General features: G+C 37.2%; 1 protein-coding gene across 6 annotated transcripts in view; it reads left to right on the top strand.

Moving 5' to 3' along the window:
• The window catches only part of LOC131437131 (uncharacterized), a 291,169-nt gene that overhangs the window by 204,148 nt on the left and 65,290 nt on the right, over nt 1–21,731 (top strand). The window lies entirely within an intron of this gene.

Here is a 21,731-nt window from a genome sequence, read left to right as displayed (position 1 = left end):
TGGTTCGACTCCATAGGCACCTGGGGATGTCACATTAGGTATCTGAAACCAAAATGCCAGCAGAGAATTAATTTTCTTCGTACAATAACCGGATCATGGTAAGGTGCCCACCCAGGAGACCTCATCAGGTTGTACCAAACAACGATATTATCCGTTATGAAATATGGATGCTTCTGCTTCCGATCCGCCGCGAACACCCATTTCATTAAGCTGAAAAGAATTCAGAATCGTTGTTTGCGCATTGCCTTGGGGTGCATGCAATCGACTCATACTATGAGCCTTGAAGTGCTTGCGGGTGTTCTTCCGTTGAAAAACCTGTTCTGGAATCTCTCACATCGTTTGCTCATCCGATGCGACATCTTGAATCTAATGGTGATTGAAAACTTCGAAAGGCTTGTCGAGCTTAATTCTCAAACCCGTTTTATGTCCTTGTATTTTGATTACATGGCTAAGAATAAATCCTTCTTCATTTGTTTCCAACCATGTTCAACTCTTGGATACTTCTAATTCTACTGTTATTTTCGATACATCCGTAAAAGAAAAGATTCGTGGAATTCCGGATCTCATACGCCCTCAAGTGATCCCAAAATTGTATCACAATAAATTTAGATCAGTCGACTGTTAGAAGATGTTCTACACTGACGGATCAAAACTCGATGGGTCCACTTGGTGCACCTTTTGGTGCTTCATCAGTCCGGTCAAGATCTTTGCATCAAATAATTGTTTTTTTTTTAAATAAATGTGTTATGTAATACTATGCAATTTTCAAAAATATTATAAATTATCAAAACATACGCTAGGATTGTTTAAAACCCCCTATGGAATGAAAGAAGCATATTCAATTTTACTTTCAAAACGCGCACAAACTTTATCCGCGGGAGAAATTATTATTCACGCGGAAAAATTGCTCTGGTTTATAAGAAATAAACTTGGCAATATGGTCCATTTGCATAGCAAACTTTTTTTGTTTCGATTATGGAGATTTTAACTTCGCCATTCGTCATTCGCCTCTTCGGGTCAGAAAAATTGTCTACACTCAGAAAAATCCTCACTTCAATGCTACGTGAAAACGTATGTGATTTTTATCCATAGTACTTTTCATGTAATACTTATGTGAAGTATAGATAGCACAGAATGAACTCATGAACTCTTAGTCCACATTTGTATCACGTAATATCTACGTCACTTTTTTTGTAGATTCTATAGAATACTTTTGTGAAATTTATAAAAAAGTTCATTTAAATTGTGCTGTAAAATTTATTTCATTTGAACTTGCTTTTTACCAGAATTTTACTTAATAATCACATTATTTTCATGTAATTGTTACTATAAAGTTCTATATTGAATCTTAATATTGGTATATTGGTATTAAAAACTAATAGATTACATAGTCTGTTGGACATAACATTGCGATAAATTTTGTTCGCACGCAGATATTCTGAAAATTTTACTTTTAAATTCGTTTCTGTTGAATCACTTGCAAAAAATGTCAAAAATACAGAATGCATTGTTATAAATCCTTTCTCCGGAGCAGCTAAACTGAAGCGAACATTGTTCCCTTTGAGGAATGCATTCAGCTGGAACTAGTAGTTCTAAATGTGATCGATGTGCTGGAACCCAATCTAGAGGTTTTGCCTTTTGAACTCCGCTGTAGAAAAAAAACAAAACTGAATTGTGTTTCAGTTCCGTATTTTTAGAGCACAGAATTCGCGTAATGCCAATTGGTCATGCAAATAAGTTGTACTAAACTCACTAAATAGTACATTCGCTTATAAATTATACTTCTGCTTGGTACTAATATTAGATCTGAAAGTATAATAAAAATTAGCTAGACTTCATAACTGTCGATAAAATCAATGAGCAATTATTTACCCTAAAATCACTGTGATAAATACCGTAGAAGGGTAGAAGGAATTTGGCCTATGTTGTTTGTTCTAGGTTTTTCAACTGACGCCATATTGCGAGCACAAAATGAACATGACAAAATGAATTCAAGTAAGTGCGTGACACATAAAATATATGTGACAACAGCAATAATTCTGACATATGGTTCATTTCATATTCAATCATGATCCGTTGGTTGTTAAGAAGATCACGTAAACTCCGATGACAAAGCCATTTTTGTAATATATGTGTTTTTTCACATAAGGTTAACGTGTGGATTTTTTTGAGTGTATGTTTGGGGTTGGGAATCGAACCCTGGCGGGTTGCGCGGAAGGCATCGACTAACCCATCACGCAAAAAAAATACCCGTCCCCCAAAGTAAACTTTGTTGTATCATAACACAAATAAGATCATAGATAGATTGAACCAATATTTTTCTTGATATAAAAGTATAGCATGATTGAATCAACATAGACATTGCTGATAGCACCAGCTCAACTTTGGTTGACATGTAATAAATAGGTAGTTTATTTCAACAATAGAATCAACCAAAAAACAATTCCTTTTCATTTGACTAGACAAAAATTTTGATTCAAATCAAACAGAGAACATTGCTGATGTTGAGGGGAAAAATTCGTTTAAAACAATCATATACTAGTTAGAAATTATCATGAATCTAATTTAAAATTCCACCAGTTTTTATAATTTAAACATATTTCATTTCTCTGATTGTAGGTATCGTTATGTATGCTTATACGATGACTATGTGTACTCAGCGAATATTGAAAAGCTGAAATCAGTTCCCGTTCTCCAATTTTTTTTTCGTTAAATAATTAAATTGTTGGGAAAAAAATTGGATGCATCAGTTTTAGCCCGCTATCTAGTATTTTTAGCTCCCTGCTACGCATAGAGAAATGGAGCTTATTTGAACTAACAAATCAGCTAGTAGATTTTTAGACCTGATTTACACTAATTTCATCATAAAATATAATTGTTTCAAGCCATTTTCTCCCTTCAACATAAACAATGCACAGTGGTCCGGATCCACAATTTAGGGGGACAAAAACATTTGTGGCTTAGCCTTATACTTTAGAGCTTTGATGTCTTCAGAACAAATGATCAGTGAAAGATAAGCCATATTTTGAAGCATATGGTATTAGGGTGGTTTTTATTATTAGGGTGATATAAAAATTATTTTCCGTATGTGTTGAGATAGAGGACTGCACCCTTCGGCATAATAATCGGAAAACTTATATCAAGCAACTTTGCCAAAAACACTATTGTAGTATCTCTAACGGTTTTAGTGTTACAGCTATTTTAATAGAGCAACTTAGGGTGTTCCTAAAAAATCAGATTTTTTGCACTAGCTTTCTTATTTTTCACTTCTCGTTTTTGGTGTCTTTGAATATCTTTTAGAGTTTATTGAAACCAATTTTCTGATGACTAGCGCATTCAGTTAGCGTTTTATGAACCGAAGTTATGAGCAAAACTAGTCCAAAAACACATCATTTTTAAACTGCTATATCTAACATTGGAGCAAATAAAAAAATATCTGGTTTTTTTTTCATTTGATAGAAAATACTTTCGAGCATATTTATACTAAAAATGGCGGAGGAGATTTTTCTTAAAATTTTTTAAATTGTGATCAGACATTGGGTTTCTTCATTGAAAAATTCTCTTTCATTCTTCTAGATTCACTCTCTCATTCCTCTAGATTCACTAAACGATTGAATTTCTGCGGATGGAACTGTCTATACTTGCTATGCGCTTCCTTACTGTACATACCATGAGGAAGCAAAGCATGTTTTATAACTGCAGTCAGCTGAGGGCACCATGTTCGCAAAAAAGAAACCGTAGCTGCAAACAATAACTCACTTTTAGCAAAAGTTCCATAGATCGAATCATTGCGTGGAGAGGCCAAATTGATATTTGTCTGGATCCTTCTCATTTGTTTCAATTCTTGAAAAATTCAGAGTTTTTCCGGAGCGGCTGCATATGTACCAAGCTTGGGAGTGTGTGCCTGTTACGTCGTTTAACACTTTCGTATCGTTCAGGCAGAACACTAGCTTCGTTGATGCAAATACTTTCCCAAGTACTGTGGGAGAAAGCTCTGTAATTTCTGCATTTACTTTGTCCACTTCCTGCTTTGTTAGTTCCGTGTTTTCCTTTTGAAAGATGATTATTTTGGGCGGCAAAGGGAAACAGATGAAGGATAATTGTTGTTTCAGATTATCCAGCCGTCTTGCTCAACAATCAATCGCAAGGGAACCAAACAGATAGCAAATAACGTACAGTAAGGAAGCGCAAGAGAGTCAAAATAAATCAATTCGCAAGTATAGGCAGTTCCATTCGCAGAAGTTCAATCGTTTAGTGAATCTAAAGGATGTATTCAAACGATTTCTTTTAACGTCTGATCGTGTAATAGCATTACAAAACAGTTAGTAGAATTTTGAATTTGATTTATGTTCATTTCAAGCAAGAATATGGATATTTTGCACCAATTTCTCCCTTCAACATCAACAATGATCTCTGTTTGATTTGAATCAAAATTTTGAGTTTGAGTTTTTTGTTGAAATAAACTAACTAATTATCATGTGTCAACCAAAGTTGAATTAATATTATAGAAATGTCCATGTTCATTTCAATATGCTATATCTTCACGTCAAGAAAAAAATAGATTCAATATATTATTATATTTGTGTAATGATACAACTAAGTTAACTGTTTAAATGAACCGTGATAGTTTTATTATAAACTAGAACGATTTCTTTCCGTGCGAATAAATCACATTTTCTTCTTCTTACTTTCCTTTGTTCTTTTCTTTTCCTAGAGGGTTTTCATCAATTCAAGCGTATGTATTGATATTTGAGAATACTTTTATAATAACATTACATAAAAAATTTTCCTTGGACCCAATACTTGATGCAGGATCTCTATCTCGACCGGAGATATAAAAATTAAAAATTAAAAATTGTCCTGCGACATAACGGTTAAATATTTGAAAGAAATCAAATAAAAAAATGCTTTTCAGAAATTTGAAAACTCGAAATACAGATTGTACCAAAAATTACCTTGTAAATATGTTTAGGAGAGACCTTTTTTTCTTTCAAACATATGAGTTAACATATTTCAAAAAATAAAAGCGGTAATTGAAATAATTAAATTCAAAGAAACCTTTTAAAGTTCGTAAATTTAAAACTAATTTGTCAAACTGAATTTGCTGTGAAATTGTTTGTTAAGAAATTGATAGGGACGCTCAAGTAAAACATTCGTTATTTTTATCAAAATGTCATTTGAAACAAACTAATCCGCCGAGAAAAATTAATTATCATGTTTCGTAGTTTCTAGAATCAATATTTGCTATATCAACCCAGGTTTCTATTGTCACTGTTTCAATAAAAAGTTCGTTGTGTGAAAACCGAAAAAGGTTATTTTAACAGTTTTTGCTCTACGTGTACAATTTGAATATTTGTTATATTTATCAAAATATTTGTTAAAACAAACAATTTTATTGAAAAAAATCAAATATATAGTTTTGTAGTTTTATAAAACAATATTTGCTATCCAAATTTCCTTTTGTCACTATTCCAAAAAAAATATAGCGTGAAATCCAAATTTAGTTACATTTACAATATTGTGCTAACACATAAAGAAAAATATAAACTCTGTTGAACGCAGCGAAATGAAGCCAAAGAACAAAAAATCGGCTTCAAAGCCACTTTTATACACATGGTCATCGTGCTAATTTCAATAATGATGGTAATGCGATACATGCACTCACTTGATTAAAAACGGTCTGTGCATCATTTTCTCCAATCTCTTTGCCCGCACTTGATGATAATGATGATGGTTCCGCTTCATACCCCTACAAAGGTGTGAGCTGAATGATTTATCTAAATGATAACAAATATTGCATCACAAATTTTAACCATTAAACTACCTGTTTTGTGCACGCGAAGCTCAAACTTTTGTAGACAATTCATTTTTTTAAATTGAATATGAACTTTATTAACTTTGTATACTCAACTTATTTACTTTGTATCCTCAAATACCCACAGTTAATAATTGCGTTATCCTCCAGTGCAACTTTTCTTGTTTTATACAAATATCTCGGTACTAATGAAAGATGCAGGGTTCACATTCTGATGCACATGCAAGACTTCGCGTCACTAACAATATATAATTTCCTAAACTTTGATTCCTCTGTTCACGTATGTGAATAAGGTCTTCATTTCACTTCTACCCTCTGACTGACTTATCTCACTCAATTATCTGACTAACTTATCTGATTCACTTACCTGACCCACTTATCTGACTCACTTATCTGACTGACTTCTCCAAAAGTTTCATCTGTGATTTTTAGTCCGAATTCTTTTAAAATAATGAGAGATAGCTTTCAAGTTTTCGCTTACTACGCCCTTACGTCATCGATAATACGATATGGGCCAACTGTCTTCGTGGTACATATTTTGCTCAACCACCGGCGTTTACATACACCGCGCGGTTACCAAAACATGTGGCTCATTGCTTATTTTCCCAATCATGAGACGAAAGGACTTCGTATAACTAATGCAATGTCTTGTTTTTATTCAATAATATAATATAATTTTAAGGCACACTGCTTAAGCTCTAAGATGCCAAGGGTATTTTCTAATCTTAATTAACGACTACCTTAAAACTTGAATAATATCATTAGGGCTTGTCGTGTAGGGGCCGTGGATTCTCGAAAAGTGAGCTTCCAGCTGGCGATCGCGAAGACCCGGCGGGTGGCCCGCATGCTGGTCATTGACTGGAGCGGTCCTCCGTGGGCGTTGATGATGATGTTACGGAAGAGAATGAAATAGAAGTACTTCGGGCCCTAAAGGATTCCAGTAGCTTCGACCTGGCGTCGCGATACTCTACGCACGACATGCTCGATGTCCTGATAACCGTCTCCACAGGTGAAGAGACCGCTCTCCGCGAGCCCAACATGTCGAAGATGTGTGTTGAAAGTGTAGTGATTTGCCATGAGCCGCGACATAACACGAATGAAATTGCGACTCACGTTCATCCCCCTGAACCAAGGTTTCATCGATGCCCTAGGAATAATGGAATGTAGCCATCGTCCCAGTTCACCATCCCTCCATGAAGTTTTCTGACGAAAGATACTGAAAAAATCATTGAAGCAGATTGGTCTTTCATAAATATTACCTTCTAATGCGCTCACCTTATCCAATGAATGAATGGAACAATGCGAAGAGACGTAGACTAACGATATTGAATAAAACCGTCCAGATAAAGTTCTCAAGTGTTCCCGTATTTTCCCCAGGAAATACGGGAGATATTTTCCTGGTTTTATTGCCCGGAGAGCTTCTATTGAACATAGACTGTCCGTGACAATGAAGTAACGGTCTTCGAGCAATGTTTCAACGATCTCGAGTGTACTGAATAGCAGCTAATTCAGCGACGTAAGCTGCAGCCGGATCACTGAGTTTGTACGAAGCGGTGATGTTCTGATTGAAAATGCCGAAGCCTGCGGACTCGTTGATGTTGATATCAGTATAAAACACCTCTTCGCAGTTGACTGTTCTAAATTTATTATGAACAATATTTGGTCTTGAGGGCGTACGTAATCAAGAATTCCATGAATCTCTTCTCTCATGGATGTTTCGAAAAACACAGCAGAATCAGAAGTATCCAAAAAATGAGCACGGTTGGAAACAAACGAAAAAGGATTAATATTCTGAGTCATGTAATCAAAATACAAGAACATAAAACGGGTCTGAGAATTGAGCTTGACAAGCCTTTCGAAGTTTTCAATCACCATCGGATTCAGGATATCGCATCGGATAAGCAATCGATATGAGAGATCCCAGAATCGGTTTTTCAATGATAAGACGCCCACCAGAACTTCGACACTCATTGTATGAATTGCCTTATTATTTATTATTTATTTATTTCGTCAAGCAAATGTAGACTACATATAAATGGTTTACAATGTTTACTTAGATACTACGCATTATTTCTACTACTAAGCTGTAATTTCATTTCATTTTTGTACATACAAAGGTCAAGATGTTCGCAATATTGATTGTAATGGCGCATTATACGATTGATTGGGCTATATTTTGCATAATTTGTTCTAGTGTTTTTTCTAAAAATAATTTCCTGGTTCGTATTTGACGGCTAGGTGTATAAAAATTTATTTGCGATAATAAAGAAGGTTGAATGCGTTGAGAAATAATGTCGCTGATAAAATACAGCATTGCAAGGTCGCGGCGTTCTTTAAGTGTTTGAATATTGATGAACATGTAGCGTGCTTCATATGATGGTAGAGGAAATGTTGTCCAGTTTAATTTACGAAGTGCATATAAATGAAATTGTTTTTGAATAGATTCGATGCGTTCTTTGTGAATAATATTATATGGATTCCATACTAGGCTGCAATATTCATAAATAGGTCTGACATATGTACAGTATAATAATTCAATTGTGTATGGGTCCTGAAAGTTATGACTGAAGCGTTTAAGAAAGCCCAGCATGCTATTTGCTTTATTGTTTATGGTATTGTAGTGTTCCACAAAAGTGAGCTTGGAGTCTAAGATTACGCCTAAATCTCGTACAATTTTACATTTTTCTACAAGTTGTTTTCCTAGATGTATGTTTATAGATATAGTTTCATTTTTCCTGCTGGAAGTTATTGAGTTACATTTTTTTACAATGAGTTGGAGTAGACTTTTGCAGCACCAAATGTGGAATAGGTTGATTTCGTTCTGGAATATTACAGTGTCGTTGATATTTTTTTATTTCCATGAAGAGTTTCATGTCGTCTGCATATATAAGCACTTTCAGATTTTTTAGTATGAAGGAAATGTCGTTTATATGTAAAATGAAAAGGAGAGGCCCTAAGTGAGAACCCTGAGGTACGCCAGAAGTTACGTTAATTGGTTCAGACAGTATGTTTTGGAAGCGGACTACCTGTACACGATTCGTTAAGTATGATTTGAGCCATTCCAGAAGTCTATGTTCTATGCCATATTTTTGTAGTTTGTGTAGAAGTAATGGTATGTCAATACGATCGAAAGCTTTGCTAAAGTCAGTGTAAAGAGTTTCTACGTAGTTGCCAGCGTCCATTGCATTCAGAGTGAATGTCATAAATTCTAAGAGATTTGTTGTAGTTGAGCGGCCTTTAAAAAAGCCATGTTGTTTGTTTGTTATTACATTTTTAAGTTGAAGAAAAAGTTTTTCGTTTACAATTTTTCCAAACAATTTTGGAATGCATGAGATAATGGCTATTCCACGGTAGTTCCGAATGTTAGATTTTGCACCAGATATAAATATTGGTACAAGAAAGGAAGATTTCCATGCTTTAGGAAAAGTACATTTAAAAAGTGATAAGTTAAAAAGTAGTTGTAGTGGTAGTGTAAGTTCTTCAGCAAGATTTTTTAAAAATATTGGTGGTATACTGTCAGGTCCAGGCCCTTTTGAGGCGTCTAAGTTTTTCAGTGCTGTCGAAATGTCATGTTCTGATAGATAGTTTACAGAGATGGAGTTGGAAAATGCAGGTATGAAAGAGAAATATTCACTGTCACGGTCAGTTTCTGAATAAGATGTATATTCTTCTTGGGAAAAAATTGCAAATTTATTCCAGATTTCTGTATTATTTTTCCCTACATGTTCGTCGAGGTGCATTTGAGATGGAAAATTGTTACTTTTTAGTTTAGTTTCTGTGTAGTTAAAAGAGTTCTTAGGGCAAGTCTTTATTTCGTTTTCAATTTTGCGGCTGCATTCTTCGTGCGCTGTGTTAATGGCTATTTTGAGTTGATTGCATAGATTTAAGTAATTTTTAAGATGAGCATCACTTTTTTCTAGTTTGTAAGTTTTGTGTTTTCTTTTTTGTTTCCTATTTTTCAAATGTTTTAGTTGTGAATTGAACCATACAGGTAATTTGCTGTTATGATTTTTTCTTCTTCTTTTCATAGGCAAAGTTTCGGCTAATATTTTGTTTATAATGTGATAAAATTTGTTTACTTCGACGTTGACATTTCCTTCTGTACTCAGTATGTTCCGCCAATTTATTATACTTAGTCTACGTTTGACTTCTTCAAAGTCAATTTTATTGTATTCCGGCACTTCCTCATATTCCAAGTCGTAGGAAACGAATGCATTGTGTGTAAATAATGAATATTCAATTGCGGTGTGAAATGCTTCATTTTTCCATAATGGCAGGTTTGATGCATTCACACAAAAGTCTTCTGTGCAATTTGTGAAAAGAAGGTCTAAATATGCGTTTTGTTGATTTTTTACGGAGTTTACTTGATGTAGGCCAAAATTAGAAATTTTGTCGAAAAAGTAGTGCAATGTTTCGTTTTATCCTACGACTGGAAGTAAGATTGATTCATTTTCAATATCAGAAATGAAGTCTGCATTACGTTGATTGAAGTCGCCAAAAATATGAAGCTTTACTTCAGGTTCCATATTCGAAATAATTATGTCTAAAGATTGAAAGAATAATTCAAAAGAGAATTTGTTCGCATTTTCGGGTGGGAAGTAGACAGAGCAGTAAATATGTTCTTCTCCCAATATTGAGACTTTGATAATTTCTTCAGAAGTGAAGCAAGAGTTAGTGGCTATGAGGACTCCACCTCCAGATTTTTTCTGACAGAGAGATAAATTTCGGTCGTGCCGAAATACGTTATAATTATTTCCAAATACTTCTTCGCTTCTTACACTTTCATCCCAGCTGCTTTCAGTTCCAAGGATCACGTCGAAAGAGGAGGTTATTAAATTTTGATGAATTTCTTTCATTTTGGCCGAGCTTTTCATGCGGTTGAAATTTTGGCAATAGACCAAAATTTCAGTCACATTTTGTCTGTGAAGCGAAGAAATTTTTGAGAATTCTGGAATACTTACATTACTAATTTCTGTGTCTATTCTTTCGTCAAAGGGCGTCGTTATTTCCGAAAATTCGGCCTTGTAAAATTGTGTTCAGCTTCCCGGATTAGTTGGAGTCGACGGATATGCTCACTTGTCAAAAATTTCCCATAAGAGTCCAGGTCGGCCAGCTTCCTTAGGTTTCATTCCATATTCCTGATGCACTTCGATGAAGATCCGTAGGAGGTGGTCAGGTGTTGTTGGAAGGCCTTCTGATGCTAATAGCATTTTTATACTAGTTGGTGTCATACCCTCAATGCATACTGTAGGTTGTTGATTTTTCATGTATGACAAATACAGACGGACGACGTGTATTATTTTCTGGTCACGAAGCCTTGCTTTCAAGAAGCGTTCGTCGCAATTTGCAGATTGTGAAGTAAGACGTACAATGGGAGGACGCATTGGATCAATTTCGAATTGGCTATCTGTATTCATGTCATGTGATATTGCATATGTATTTATGTTCTGTGATATTGAAGATGTGTTCACATAGTTAGTGGATGGTGCAGCTTTTATGTCATTACTTCCTAAAACCGGAGTAGTGTTGTTTTGAATACTTCTTGTTCCTTTGTAAGGGTTGATTGTTTCACCTTTTTGAAAATGTATGAATTTTGAGGCAATATCTGCAACTGGATGCCCGGAGAATTGAACCCGTGCAGCTGCTAGTAAGTCTTTGCCCAAGGATAAGGTATATTGTAATGACATATTATTGTTATTGTTGTGACAGGTATTGTTACTATTTGTGTTGAAATTGCTGTTGGAGTGCCCGTTGTTGTCGTTGTTGTTGTTGTTGTTGTTGTTGTTGTTGTTGTTGTTGTTGCTGCTGCTGTTGTTGTTGCTGTTGTTGTTGTGTTTGCTGTTGTAGTAGTTGTTGTTGTTTTTACTTCGTATGTTGTTGAATTTTGTATTATTTTGTTGTTTCCGCTTCCGATGTTTCCGTCTGAGGTTTGCTTTTTCTGCTTGTTTTTCTTGCAGCCGTCGAATGCGCTGTTTCTTGTCATACTCACTCCAGTCTCGATTCCACATTTTTTTTACTTCCAATGAAGCGCCAGCCACTGTCGCATGCTTGAATTTCCTCCTCTGTTTCAAAAGTTGTGCTGTCGAGTTCAGGAGTACAGTCCAATAGTTCTTCTTGTAAGCTTGGATGGGCGAATTTCTTTTCTGGCCTTGAGTTAGAGAATTCTGACGATAAAAATTTGACTTCGTCCATAATTTGGTAGACGATTTTGTTCGTGTCTGTGTTGATATTACTAGCGTCAGCATCGATTCTTGTTTCGAATTCGTCAAATTTGTGAAGAAGTACTGCGGTGCATTTTTCGATTGCCGACTGCGCATTAATTGCCAGTGTATTATTTGATTTACCCAAATCTTCAGCAAGAGATTCGGGAATACTTATAGTTTCTGATAGCTTAGAGAATTCCAGTGATATTTTTTTCGGTTGCAGTATTAATGTGGTTTATTTTGGTCAGTTCCGTTTGAATATCGGTCAATAATGACTCGATATGATAAAATGATTCATTCGATATGGCCGTGGTTTTCAGGTACTGAATAAGGGCCTGATTGGAGTCTGACTGGACCTTAATACTGTCCGTTATTTTTTTCTGCTGGCGTATGAGTTCCTTCAAATTGTATTGTTCGTAATAGTTCTCCTGACATTCGATGCATAAAGGAAGCATGAATGTACGCAGCAGTTCTTATTTATTTCGCTGAACGCCAATACAGGCGGAGTGAAATTTCCTTCCGCAGGTTCCACTGCAATTCCAAAGAGAACGATTATCGTTCAGTGCACAGTTGACGACACCGCACTTTGCCATACTGCACTAGGCGATACGATAAAAAAATATACACGCGGCAAGGTTGTCGGAAGAAAATAAAAATATATCTGCAATTTAAGCACTACGCGAGGCGGGTCAAGAAATGTAAAAGTAAATAATAAATAATTTGCGCGCGCGGGTTTGTGGCACAATGCCCAAAAAGCACCCGTTCACTCGGGCGGTTGAAATGACAATATGATGACTGCATGCAACCTAAGGCAATACGCAAACAACGATATTGAATTCTTTCCAGCTTGATGAAATCAGTTTTCCAAGGAATTTGGAAGCAGAAGCATCCGTATTCCATCAGGGACAATACCGTTGTTTGGTACAGCCTGATCAGGTCTCCTGGGTGGGCACCCCACCATGTTCCGGTTATTGTGCGAAGAAAATTGATTCTCTGCTGGAATTTTGTTTCAGATTCTTTGCTTTAATCAAGCTTTTCATTCTTGCGTTTAATGCCGCATAGTTTCTATAATTATCAGGTGTTCCGTTTTTCCTAAACTCGATAAATGATTAAGCTCTCTCCGCGTTTAATTTTGAGCACTCTTTGACCCACCACGGGTTGGGAGGACGGTTGTGAGTTTTCGCGCCGGGTACACCATTGGTCAAAGCTTGAGTCGCGGTGAAAGTCGAGTCGAGAATCAAGCCAGCCAAAACGTGTACTCTTCCTCCGGAAAAAGTTCTTGTGTTGTTTCGAGTTTCTCAGATATCGAATTTGCGTAGTCTTTCCAATCAATATTTCGTGTAAGGTCATACGAAACATTGATTGTCTCCGATTAGCCTAATCCGCAGGCGATTGAAATTACGATAGGTAGATGGTACAGTAGGGATCAGGGACCACTTGCAATCCAACCGTAGCAATGTCGAGCAAAGGAGTAAATCCACTTGGTCTTGCTGGTGGTGCAGGAATTCGTGTCATTTCTCCCGTATTCAAGATTGTCATATTGAAGTTGTCGCAAATATCATGGATTATAACTAATTTGTTATCATCGTGAAGACAGCCCCATCCCGTACCGTGTGAGTTAGCCTTTGATTGAAACATGACTTGTGACAATTTCAATGCCTGGTGTCGAGGGAAGGTTAATTTCATAAATAGAATAGCACTTGTATATTCCCAAAAGAACTCCTCCGTAAGGATCAATTCGATCCAGACGAATAATGTTAAAATCGTGGAAGTTTAAGGATATTTAGCCAAGTTCCGCACAATGCAAATGCGTCACATTTCAAAGGATCTATTTTGGGATGATACTCTACAATTCCACTGCATAACATTGATTGTATCCGTGACTTCGGTGGGTGGCTTAGCTATCGAAGGAAGCAGTCAACTGCTTCAAAAATGTTTTAACTGTAGAAATGAAAGCCATTATCAGGCTTTTAGGAGGTTCAGAAATATTGAAGGTAGACATGATCCAGTCCACAATATCAGATAATTTAACAAACCCAGTATCTGTTGAAATTTTTGACTGATCCTTAGGGACTTTCGGGGGTTTTGAAGTCCCAGGAAGTGATGGAAATTCTTGCTCGGAATTTAATTTTCCAAGGCCTAGAGCATTTTTCTCTAGTTTTTTGTCATGTTGTTTTAATTTTTTGAAACCCATCAGAGGACACCTTAGAACCCTTACTAGGGAGCTTTTGAGAGGATTTATTTCTTCTCTTTCTGTATGATGAGCTAAGAGGGACCGCCGAAGATGTACATTCGATGGGGTCATCAGCATCGCTCTCGTCAGTTAATAAACAAGCGTAAAGGTTCACTGGATGCGTAGCACTCTTGAACATTTCAGCAAAAGAACGCTTGGAATGTTGCTTAAGTGAGCGCCTCATTTCATCTTTACGCAATTTGTACGCAAGCCAATCAGAGAGGTCATGCGGCCCCTTCTTACAGTAGAGACAATTTTTAATGTCTCCATCGCAGGAGTTATTCGACTGACTCCCTCCACACTTTATACAACGGGATTTATTGCAACAATGCTGTATATCCCAATTGTTTGCAATTAGTGCAGTTTCTGACCCGCGGCACAAAAACGCGAACAGGTAAACGAATTCGGTCCAGGAGGACATAGTTAGCAAAGCCGAGCCAGCGAAAGTCAACGGATACAAGTCTGATGGGGTATATGACTAATTTCCATCCCCCACAATCGATACTCAACGCAATTGATGCAATCCAGTATCTTACCATCCTTGAGTAGGGGGTGCACCCTCCGCCCATTCCATACACAAGAACGTACTTGCAAGTCAGACTGTCACGCCGTCTATCTCGACTTCGCGAGCTGGAATGTTTACGCGATACTTCCGCGTGAAAAGCTCACATTGATCGATCTCGTTAGCCTGTTTTGCACTGGCTAACAAGACCCTAAGCTTGTCAGGGCGTAGCTATAAAAATTGCTACAATCTAAAATAATACCTGTTATACGATATTACACAGCCAAGCTTCATTGCTTCAGCAACATCAATGCATTGAACTCAACAGAATTTTACATTATTAGCATTATAAATGACAGTTACTTACAAAATAAACGATTTTTTACAATAACCATTTTATTGTATTCAACTGCATAAAATCGCGTCATTATTTTATACGTAATTTTTGCTCACGATATAATGCCACCGTGCCCACCGTGCATTTCTCACACAACCTCAACACGAAACAGCAGCGCGAGTTAGCAACGTAACTACCCGAACGAGGGCAGCGAGAATCGCTGACGACACGTTAGCATCGGCGCCGACCCGACGGGACAGACAGGAGCGCCGACGGAGCATTTTGTACCTGAGGGCATCGATCCGTGGGAGCGGAGGAGCGTCACGTTGACTAGAAAGTGCAATTCGGCAGTATGAACTGTAGACATAATCGAATGAAAGAATAAAGTTTAGTTTAATTCTAGGCAGTGAACCAAGTGGTTGTTCTTTTTTAAAAAGAGGTTTAGGTAAGGAATAATTTAACTGGAGGCTCCGGCGAGATACTCCGAAGCGGGAACAGGATAAAGTGATAGTGCAGTGCAAAAATCTTCAAATCAGTGTAACAAAAATCTTAAGAAAATCACTTGGAAAATAAGTGTTCATTGCTGGTTCAAAGAGCCAAGTTGCATATGCTGGTTAAAAGAGCCAGGTCTGGCTATCACGAAAGCGAGCTACGAGACACCGAGGATACCTACCGGACCCGATCGGCACCGCTGGCCCGAAGTAACGAATAGTAAAACGGATCCACCAAACGTGCCTGCTCGTAGATTCCCCCGTTTGCGGAGGACAGCCACAACAAAAGTCCAACCGATGTTGGCCGCAACTAAGACACGGTCTTTTATGTAAGTAATTAGTTATACAATATATATATTAGTAATTTTTGTTCAGAAACGAACGAAGGAAATCTAGAGATATTGCTCAAAACCAACGGAAATAAATAGTGTTTTTGTTCGCATTGCCACCATTAAATTAATTGTGGAAAAAAAGCCAAGAAAATCCAGAATACTGGTAAAACTAGTGGAAAAAGTGTTCATCAGTCTCGGTTAAATTCTTATTTCACAAAATAATGGCAAATCCAGTACCGAATCCGGTTGCTGCACCACTGACGATGCAACAATTCATTGATCTGGGAAAATTACCAGATTTCATTCGAGATTTACAAAATTATGATGGCAAGCCAACAGAACTATTAGCATGGCTAACGGATGTTGAGGGCATTTTCTGTATGTACAGAGATGCACGAGCCACGGAAGCGCAACTTGAATTAATCGAGCGCTCCGTGAGACGAAAAATCAGAGGCGAAGCAGCCGATATCCTTAATTCAAATAACATTGTGCATAATTGGCAACAAATAAAATCTACGCTGCTTCTGTATTACAGGGACAAACGTGATATAAAAACGTTGGACTTCGAATTAACCACAATAAAAAAGAACTCAAACGAAACTTTAGGCAGTTACTACTCCCGGGTGAACGAACTACTTTCATCCATAGTAGCTCAAATCCAAACAGAAGAAAAATTGGCCCCACACGTTAATTCACATATCGATTACTTTAGAGAAAAGGCAGTAGATGCATTCATTCGAGGCTTAGAAAAACCTTTGTGTCAGCTACTAAAAACATTTAATCCAAAAACGTTAAATCAGGCATATCAGTTTTGCCTAGACTACTACAATATGGATACTAGATCGGCACCTTTCCGAAATGAACATTTCACCCCAGCTCCCAAACCAAGAGATTTGGAAATTAATAGACTTCCTCCCAGACCACCTCCACGGAGATATCCACCTCCACCAATTCCAGCCCCTAGAAACTTAGGCTTTCCACAGATGCCACTATTTGGCAGGCAATATTTCCAAGCCAATCCCTTCACCCAGACCAGGCCTCAGTACCAACCCAATCCGTTTCAAGCACCCCCACGACCATGGGCTGCAAAACCATTACCAAAACCCGAGCCAATGGATATCGATCAAAGTATGAGAACACACAATGTAAATTATGGCAACAGGCCATCAATGGATCTTAAAAGACCGCCGCCAATGTCGGGGCAAACATATCCGTACCCCTTCAAAAGGCAAGCTCACCCGGTTGATACAAATTTTGATGATCAAACAGATGATCTCTATAATTACGAATATGATTATTACAATGATCTATATCCATATTATGATATTCAACCATCAGTAGAACCGGAACCAAAATTAGACACGCAAACCGAACAAGAACCGCAGCAAGATGAGGCTACAGCCTCTAATTTTTTAGAATGGAACCCAAGTTGGTGAAACCTATTTTGCTCTACATCAACTTGAAGACTACGAGTGGAGAGTTTCCCTTCTTAATAGATACAGGAGCGAACATAAACTTAATTAACCCAAAACTTGCCTGGGCCTACAAGGATAGCAGGCCGTACGACTTTAATGCCAAAGGCATAACTAGTGCTAACGGTAAATTTAACGCAACCTCTGCGATAGATATAAACTTTTTCTATCCGAAAATTAATTACATTACAAAATTCGTCTTACATAAATTCCACTCATTTTTCCACGGGATCATAGGGACAGAAATACTGAATGACTTAAATGCAAACATTGATTTTTCTAATAAGATTTTGACCTTGTACTCTGATAATCAGAAACTTGTCATTCCTCTTTGCGTATATTCTCAGACAAACTGTGCTTCTAATAGTGTTTTTCGAACTGCTCATCTTACTGAAGAGGAGCATACTAAACTAAAAGTCGTCCTCAACAACTCCAAAGAAGTTTTTCATGAAACCAATGCAAAATTAACATGCTCAACAAATGTTGAATGCACAATCAATACCACTGATGATACTCCAGTTCATCAGAAGGTATATCCTTACCCCGCTGCCTATGCAGACGAGGTAAAGAAACAAATTAACAAACTCCTGGAAGATGGTATTGTTCGACCATCTCGTTCAGCGTGGACGGCACCAGTATGGGTTGTACCGAAGAAACCCGACGCTTCAGGAGAAAAAAAGTTCCGAATGGTGATCGACTATCGGAAGGTGAACGAAAAGACAATTCCCGATAAATATCCAATGCCAGAGATAGGGTATGTTTTAGATCAGCTCAAGGGTCAAAAATATTTTACCACTCTTGATTTAGCGTCTGGGTTCCACCAGATTAAAATGAAGGAGAAAGATATTGAGAAAACTGCTTTCGCCATTAACAACGGGAAGTACGAATTTACTAGAATGCCATTTGGCTTGAAGAACGCTCCTGCGATCTTCCAACGGGCAATTGACGACGTACTTAGAGATCACATAGGGAAAATATGCTATGTGTATATCGATGACGTTGTCGTGTTTGGAAAGACCCTAGATGAACATTTGGAAAATCTTAAAATTGTTCTAGAAACACTAAGTAATGCAAATCTCAAGATTCAGTTAGACAAATGTGAGTTTTTGCATTCTGAGATTGAATTTTTAGGGTTTGTTATTGGAGCGGAAGGAATCAAACCTAATATTAAAAAATTCGATGTTATCAATAGGTATCCAGAGCCTACGAATCTCAAAGAGCTCCGTTCTTTCCTCGGAATGATGAGTTATTATCGAAGATTTGTAAAAGACTTTGCGAAAATCGCAAAACCTCTTACAAACCTTCTTCGGGGGGAAAGGAATCCCTCATCAAATAGGAAAATTTCGCTTTCATGTGATGAAAAACGATGCTTCGACAAGTTGAAAAACGTATTGAAATCGTCTGACGTCCTCATTTACCCGGATTATGGGCAACCTTTCATTCTCACAACAGACGCATCTGATTTTGCTATAGGTGCTGTCTTATCCCAAGGTGACATCGGAAAAGACAAACCGATTCACTTTGCTTCCAGAACTTTGTCTTCGGCGGAAGAAAAATACTCAGTACCAGAGAAGGAAATGCTAGCAATTTTCTGGTCACTGCAAGTATTTAGGAATTATTTATACGGGGCAAAATTCAAAATTTTAACCGACCACCAACCGTTAACGTTTGCTTTATCCCCAAAAAACACAAATGCCAAACTCAAAAGATGGAAGGCATACCTAGAGGAGCACGATTATGAAATCGTGTATAAGCCGGGAAAAGCAAATGTGGTGGCAGACGCCTTAAGTAGAATTGTATGCTCCTTAACAGCAACCCAACATTCAGCCGAAAATAGCGACGACTTTTATATACCCTCAACGGAATCGCCAATCAACGTATTTCGTCATCAAGTAATAATAAAGAAAGGACCCGATAAAACAATAACAGAAATTCCATTTTCAGGATACACAAGAATTACGGTTTACATAAATGAAATTAACGACAATTTATTATTACAGGTACTAAAAAACCACTTTAACTATTCTAAGGTAAATGGTTTGTTAACAGATGAGAACATAATGGGAAAAATCCAAGAAGTCTATAAAAGACATTTCGGACAACAAAATCTGTTAACGATTCGTTTCACTCAGAATATGCTCGAGGACATAACAGAAGAAGATGACCAATGGAATATTATTCGCACTGAGCATCACAGAGCGCATAGAGGTGCACAGGAAAATAAGCAGCAAATATTTCGGAAATACTTCTTCCCAAAATTAGCTCAAAAAGTAGGAGATTTTATCACTAACTGTCAGATTTGCCATGAGTGCAAATATGATAGGAACCCGATAAAGTTTCCTATACAAGAAACACCAATTCCAAAGGCTCCATTCGAAATAGCGCACATCGACATTATGTTTTTGGAAAGTCTTCACTTTCTAACATATGTCGACAAATTTTCAAAATTCGCTCAAGTCACACAAATTGAATCAAGAGCAGCCATCGACCTCATACCAGTAATAAAGGATATTCTTTTAAAGTACAAAGCACCAAGCACACTTGTGATGGATGGCGAGAAATCCTTTATGACGGGAGAGCTCGTTAATTTCTACAACATACATAAAATCAACCCATACGTAACCGCCACCGGACGGAGTGAGATGAACGGAATCGTTGAACGTTTCCATTCAACGCTCCTCGAAATTTATCGAATCACAAAAACTGAAAACCCGAATCTAGCAACGCCAGACCTGATCCAACTATCTGTACAGAAATATAATTCTTCTATTCACTCCTCCACAAATTTCACTCCTTTGGAAATAATTCTCCCCTCTTCTCGTACCCCAGAAATTATTGAAAAAACCTACAGAAATCTACTGCAAACTCAGAAAAACGCGTTGGAACACCATAATAAAAAAAAGAAACCTATACCAATCGAGGAAAATCAAGACGCATACGAGACGACACGACAAAGACTTAAACACAAGAAAAGGTACAAGAAAATAAAAATTTCGAAAATAAACAAGAGCACAATTACAACCGACGATAATCGACGAATTCATAAAGATGACCTAAAAATAAGGAAAATATAAAACACGACTTCTACTTCTACGTTTCAGATTGCTACTGCTATTATTCATTCAACCAGACCAACTACTATCAAGACACGATGTGACAGCCGACTTACGGGACGTAGGACGCCAGCCAGTCCTGATCTTCGATCAAGGCGAGGCACGGATCAAACTTGACCACACGTATTACATTCACTACTTCAATTTAACGACCATTAGAATGCAAGTAAAAAGCCTTAGGGATCAGTTCGAAAACTTTAGCCAAAATCAATTTTCTGACCTAGTAGAAGAAAAATTCAACGAAATAGATTTCGCATTAAAAAGCATAGACCCAATCAGACGGCATAAACGTTGGGATAGTGTAGGTACAGTTTGGAAATTTATAGCCGGCAGTCCAGATGCCAATGATTTGAGAATCATCAATTCTACCATAAATAATTTAGTTACGAACAATAATGAGCAGATCAGAATTAACCGTGAGATAAACCTACAATTGAAAGAAGCAATGTTCGAAACCAAAAAGGCGATTAATTTGTTCAACACAAGATCAATCGAAATGTATTCTACTAAGATATTGTTTCATCTGAATTACTTATCCAAGAAATTGAACCAAATAACTGATGCAATCATGTTGGCTAAACTAGGAATAGTAAACGAAAAAATTCTAAGCCAGCGTGAAATAGATATCTTAATTAATGATTTAGCTAGGGAAAATATAACAGTTCATACTGCTTTGGAGGCAACGAATTATGCGACGACATCAGTGGCAACTAACAATCTGGAAATTGCTCTCATGATAAAAATGCCAAAACTCGACCCCAGAATATTCAACAAAGTACGACTATACCCGATCATTCACAAAAATAAGCAAATTCATATAGATCATCGATTTTATCTAACTCACAAAGATGAGGTTTACTCAATCGAACCTACTATATTCAATGCAAACGAAATCAACTTGGACAATTCAACATGCATACCGAAGCTATTGAAAGGAGAACAGGCAACTTGTAATTTCACCGTCAACCCAGTCGAAGAAGAAGTTATCTTTCTAGACAACCAACACTTGTTCATAAACACAATAAAAAATTTCACCCTATCATCAAATTGTGGCATAACAAACAGAAACCTGACCGGACCATTCGTAGTTTTCTTCAGAAATTGCCAGTTATACATCAATAACGCTTCATATAACTCAAGAATGAAAACCTTACCGGGAAACCCAATACAACTACCCTTAGACGGAATCGCGGTAAAAATGCACCAAGAGATCCTAAACATCAGCCTGGACCA

This window comes from Malaya genurostris, chromosome 3 (assembly GCF_030247185.1).
Source record: "Malaya genurostris strain Urasoe2022 chromosome 3, Malgen_1.1, whole genome shotgun sequence".
Lineage (NCBI taxonomy): Eukaryota > Metazoa > Arthropoda > Insecta > Diptera > Culicidae > Malaya > Malaya genurostris.
The sequence above is the reverse complement of the archived record's forward strand: the minus strand, read 5'-3'. Positions and strand labels throughout refer to the sequence as shown.